Source organism: Notolepis coatsorum (genome assembly GCF_963971535.1).
Source record: "Notolepis coatsorum genome assembly, chromosome: 2".
Lineage (NCBI taxonomy): Eukaryota > Metazoa > Chordata > Actinopteri > Aulopiformes > Paralepididae > Notolepis > Notolepis coatsorum.
Window position 1 is genome coordinate 146,782,108 of NC_140166.1, and position 6,000 is coordinate 146,788,107.

Genomic DNA, 6,000 nt, shown 5'->3' on the forward strand with positions numbered 1-6,000 from the left:
ATATAATCCTATTTTCGATTGAAAAAATATGTATATTGTGTCTTGGGGCCATATGGGGGCCATATAAAATAATGTTTGATATGGGTACTGGTTATGATGAGCTAATAAGTTAGTAATGAAGTACAAAACAAAACTGTATAATAATCCTTATTTTTTGGGGTGGTTGGTACTGAGTTACACACCGGGTCCATTCGGACCCAGAGTTTTTGTTAACGCCAAAATAAGATAAATAAGCAGCGCACAAGGGTTAACCTCGATACATTTTGTTTTCATGCCACCCCTCTTCCAGTCAAAGTACTGGATTATGATTGGGAATATTTTCACTGCTCCGTGGTAGAAACACCACAGTACTGGATTTGAGTGCTTCATGTGCGACATCAATCGAGTGGGGCGCTATTGACAATGGCTTCGGTTTTAGTGCTTGCACTACTGAACTTTTTGGCAGTGTCAGAGTCTGGAAATGCCTTTTTTAGCAAGGCACTTGTGAAATCCATAGATCGGTAGCTGTTGTGATGTTTCACATTATGAAATGCAAACGCAACGCACCCTCCGCTGCATTTACAGTTGCATTTCCCGGGTTTAACAAAGAAGTCTGTCAACTTTGCAGTCAAACTCTCACCTTTCACAGCTTTTCTATGTTTGTCTGTGTCCATGTGCGCTGGACAGTGGACACACACGTATGTGCAAACTTTGTCACTGACTGACTACCATGGCAAGCCTACACTGTAAGAAAAAAAGCTGCAAGAAAACGTAAATGTCTAGTGTAGCTGAGGGGTACAATTCCCTGACTGTATTGTTAGATATGATATTTAATACCACTACCTCATGTACTTTAACTTCTGGCCACCCAGTACAAGATATAAGTATGATGAACACTTTCCCACCTGATGAAACGAACCAACACAAATGGACCAAATCGAATATATAATAAAGCAAATGGGTGTATACAACATTCACTTAATTACATTTATGATTTGAAATGTTAAGTATGCACTTTTATGGCAAATGAGTATTCGTAGGTAAATCAACATTGAATGTCCAATCTCTGGCTGCGCAGGGAGTAAGTATACAACCTGGAATATTTAGGAAACGATAGCGATAGTACTTAAATGATTATAGCTGGATACACTAATGGGGGGGGGGGGGGTCCCGCTGGTTGTAAGACAGTAGGAGGGGGGGGTTAGAGAAGTCGCTGGCGGTATCCCATCTGGCCGACGGTGTCTTGGGAGAATCCAAAGTCTTAGACACAGTGCCCACAGAACCTCGGGCAGCAGACGAACACAGCTGGACCCTCTGTGGAACGGTATCTGCCGGTCCACAACGGAGAGACGTGGTGCGACCTCACGTGTAGAGCGCCGCCTCACCTGTAGTCCTCTCCGGGGGGTAATTCCAACACTCGACAGTGTTGGCCTTTATCCATGGAATAATCAAAGCACATAAAGCATAATCCAAGAGCCGTGGAAGGCTCGCCGTCGTCGGGTAGAGTAATCCAATATACAGGTCCAGTCGCTCTTGACCCGGAGCTCCTCGGATGCAATCACCACTAGGGGTCTGACCAGCCTGGATAAGCGTCCAGATAACGTCAGGAACGATGGGGGTACTGATAACTGTAGAACTCGAACCGAACGATGCACCATACATAAATAGACTATTATTAGCTTAATAGAATACGTCCAACTCGACGGTATGGTGCCAAACTATGACCATTCAACTATTAATCTACACGATATCTCAATGCCTATTCTGGGCCAAGTAGGCCCTACTACACCGCACGTGCTTCGTGGGGAGGCTTTTGCGTCTGTCACTCTGTTGGAGGGTAAAGAACTGGACTAAAAGAAAGTTCTACTTTACGAGCGCCATATATATATGCGCTATGAACAAATAGTACCACACGTATTTCGCCCGGCATATTACTGCGCGGAACCGGGGGTTGCCTCGACATGTTAGGCGGCACGATTGAACTTGAACCTAGGGGTATGGCAACCTGGCGCCAGGTTCTCGTCCAATGGTAGAATGAAACTATTATGGGCTGTTTAGTAGAAACGGGGATATTCAATGCATATTGTACAAGGAATATACAGGGGATATCAAACGATATACAAATACAATTAAATATATATATATAAATAAATATACATATTCGGTCTAATCTGATCCTTCACAACAGCCGCCCCCTAATTAGTCCCACCTAATTAGCTAAGCAGAGACAGATTAACCGCACTGTCTTCCACTCAAGGTCCGCTGTAAGGTCAGTCAACTCACAAAGTCATAGGGTCATGGTCATCATCGATAGTATCTGGGAGTCGGGGCAGTTCTATGAGCCTCGCCACGGGCCGTGTGTAGGTGCGCCCTTGGACGAGTACTTCAGCTGCTCGGACCTTGCCATCGGCACCGGTGATCACTTTGCTTACGCGGCCAGCCGGCCACATAGCTCTGGGGAGTGACTGGTCAACTATCATGACGACTGTTCCTTCTGTCAAATTGTCTCTCTCTTTTACCCACTTCTGGCGGGTCTGTAGAGACGGTAGGTAGTGAAGTAGGAAGCTGCTCCAAAACTTGTCAGCTAGTACTTGGCTGTACCTCCACATTCTTCGGCCGTTCGCTTCTTCGGGCCTGTACATTGTCTGGGGTAGCGCGGGGTCCAGCCGCCCCATTAGGAGTGTGTTGGGGGTGACTGGGTCGACATCTGCTACATCACTGGAGACGTAACCGAGGGGCTTGGAGTTCAATACTCCCTCGATCTCCGTGAGGACTGTCATTAGGACTTCCTCTGCCACAGTCTGGGCTCCGAGTACGGCATACAGGGCTGTCTTTATAGAACGTACTTCTCGTTCCCAGGTTCCACCGAAGTGGGGTGCGTTCGGGGGATTAAACTGGAAGTCAACCTGGGCTGGAGCGAGGTGGGTCTTAAGTTCTGGGCCCATAGCTTGGAAGCTCTCTCTCAGCTCTCTTTCTCCGCCTTTGAAGTTGGTCCCGTGATCAGACAACAATGTAGACGGTTGTCCTTTCCGTGATATGAATCTCCGGAAGGCCATAAGGAATGAGTCTGTGCTCATGGTCGGAAGGAGCTCGATATGTATCGCTCTGGTGGTCATGCATTTGAATACAATACCCCACCGCTTCTCGGTGCCTCTTCCTCTCTTTATATACAACGGGCCAAAACAGTCCATGCCTGTGGAGTGGAATGGCTTGTCGCCGATTCGGAGGCGACAGGGGGGTAGGTCAGCCATCTGTGGTATGCTGGGCTGCGCGCGCCACTTACGGCAGTCTAGACAGGTTTGCTGGAAGCGCCGTACTGCTTCTCTCCCTTGCAATATCCAATAACGACGTCTGATCTCCGCGAAGACTCTCTCTGCTCCTGCGTGGTGCACATCCTCGTCGTATTTCTTTATGATCAGCTCTGTGACCTTGTGTCGGCTGTTCAAGACGATCGGGTGCTTAATGTCATCTGGTAGATCGGGGGCTCTCCGCAGGCGACCACCCACTCTGATGAGATTATGTGCGTCACTCTCTGGTGCCAGGTGAATCAGTCTGCTGTCTGATGGGACGGGGTTTCCTCCCTGTAGACAGTCTAGCTCATCGGGGAACGAGTCTGTTTTGAAGCGCCAGACTAATCCTAGTGTCATTTCTTGGGCTTCTCCTGGGATTGTCGCCATCCAGGTCTCGCTGCTGGCAGCCTTGTCTGCGGAGGAGAGGCTGCGCAATACGTGCGGGTCACTGCTGGCCCACTGCCTGAGATCAAAGCCTCCTTTGATTAGGGAGGCGCGTAACTTGATTAGGAGAGCCTCGGCTTCTTCTTGAGTCGAGACGCTTTGTAGACAGTTGTCTACGTAGAAACTGTTCTTCACACTGTGTTGGACCTCTTCATCTGCTGCTGGGTGCTCTGTGACGTGTTTCTGTAGTGCAAATGTAGCACAGCACGGGCTGCACGTGGTTCCGAAGGGGAGTACTTCCCACTGGTAGATGGATGGGTTCTCATCTCCGATCTTCTCTCTCCATAGGAACCGTAGCAGAGGCTTGTCCTCCTCTACTAGTCTCACTTGCAAGAACATCCCTTTGATATCCCCGCTTATAGCCACCTTGTCCTGGCGGAAGCGCAGTAGCACGCCTAGTAGGGAGGGGCCGAGTGTGGGGCCGGGCAAGAGCTCTTTATTCAGATTTTGGGATCCGATCTGGTAGCTGCAGTTAAACACAATGCGATCCTTGCCATTGTGATGGACCTTGTGATGCGGCACGTACCATGATTCGGTCGTCTGATCGGCCTCTTTAATGTCAATCTTTGTTACGTGTCCCGCTGTGATTAGCTTCTCAATCTCAGCTCGGTACACACTCTGTTGAGCGGGGTCTTTGGCTAGGCGCCGCTCTGTGTTCAGTAGATAGCGCTCCGTGGCGTCTTTCTTTGCGTGAAAGGGGGGCATTCCCTCTCGCCTCAGGAGTGGAGTTGCGTATCTCATCACTCCGCCGACTGTGACTCTCTTTGTCCCCTGCTCGAGTAGGTGGATGGCGTAAATGTCTTCTTTAGAGCGAATGTCTTTCTTTTCGTTCTTAAAGGGCATTGTCTCTAGGGTCCATAGCCTCTCGACATGCTGCAGGAGAGTGGGGTCTTCTTCTGTCGTTCGGGAGTGGAAGCAGCTAGTGGCTGCGGTTCGGTTGAGAGATTTAGCGAGGGGGCCTTGTAATGTCCATCCTAGGCGGGTCTCGACGGCTGCAGGACAGCCTCGGGGACCGGTATGGACCCGGTCAATCGGGACTATGAGTTCTGCATGGTCGGAGCCTATCAACAGGGTCGGGGTAGCGCCGTTTATGAGCGGGATAGGTAATTGGCGCAGGTGCACATATTTATCCATCAACTTGGTGACAGGGTAGGTGTACTGCGAGAGTCCTATTTCTTGGCTGGTGAAAGCATTTGTGATCTTGTACCGTCGCTCTGGCTGCCCGTTGGCTGCGATAGTGAAGGAGACATTCTCGCCCTTTATCGTCTTTAAATCTCTTCTTATTGTCCGAATTGTCATTTCGTTCTTGCTCCCCCGCAGTCCCAGTTGAGTCGCAGCGGAGGCGAGCAGAAGGGTCTTCTCTGACCCGTCATCAAGGACGGCGTAAGTGTCCATGACTTTATCCTGGTAGCTCAATGTCACACGGACTACCTTTAAGAGCACTTGAGCTCCGTTGCTGCTGGCGGGGTCAATGTACATGACACTTGCCTTGGTGCCGCTCCGTGGTGCAGGTGTAGGCCGTCTTCCGTTACTATCGTGTAGTATATCTAGATGGGCTCCATCGCACCGGCTGCACCTTTTCTTTAGGCGGCATTCGGCTGCCATGTGGGGCCGCGCACATCGATAACAGCGCCGGTTGGACTTTATCCATTGGCTCACTTCTTCTGCATTCATCTTTGTGAATGAGTCACATTGTGACAGCCAGTGTTCTTTCTCACAGTAGGGACACGCTATCTTCCACTTCTCCTTTCTCGAGGGGGTGCTGTGACTCTTACTGCTCAGTACTGACTCTGATTGGTGCATGACAGTCACCGATCTTCTTCCATCACTTATTCTCCTGGGTCCCTCTCTGGAGCTTGGCGTGCTCCGCCCGAAGGTGTCCAGTCGTAAGCTGCTGACCTCTCTCGCCAAGAAGTCGGCCAGATCAAGGAGGGATGGCTCGGGGCCGTCGGGATCTCGGTAGTCCCTCTGCCGCCGAAAGCGCTCCTGTCTTGCGGGTGGCAGCTTCTCCAAAATCCTCTCAACGTTAGAGTTGGCGTACAGCTCATGCCTGCCCTTCTCCCGTTGAGCTCCCAGCATCCCCACCAGGGACTGCACTTTGATTGACAGGTCGTCCAGTGAGCGATTGTCTGTGGCTGGGGGTAGGCGGTCAATATGCCTTATCTCCTGGATTACATAATCCCATATACGTCCATATCTTTGATCCAGCGCTGCAAGGGCCGCTGTGTATGGGGTCGAGGAGGTAGCATAGGCTAGCGCTATATTGTGTGCTCGCGGTACTTTCAGG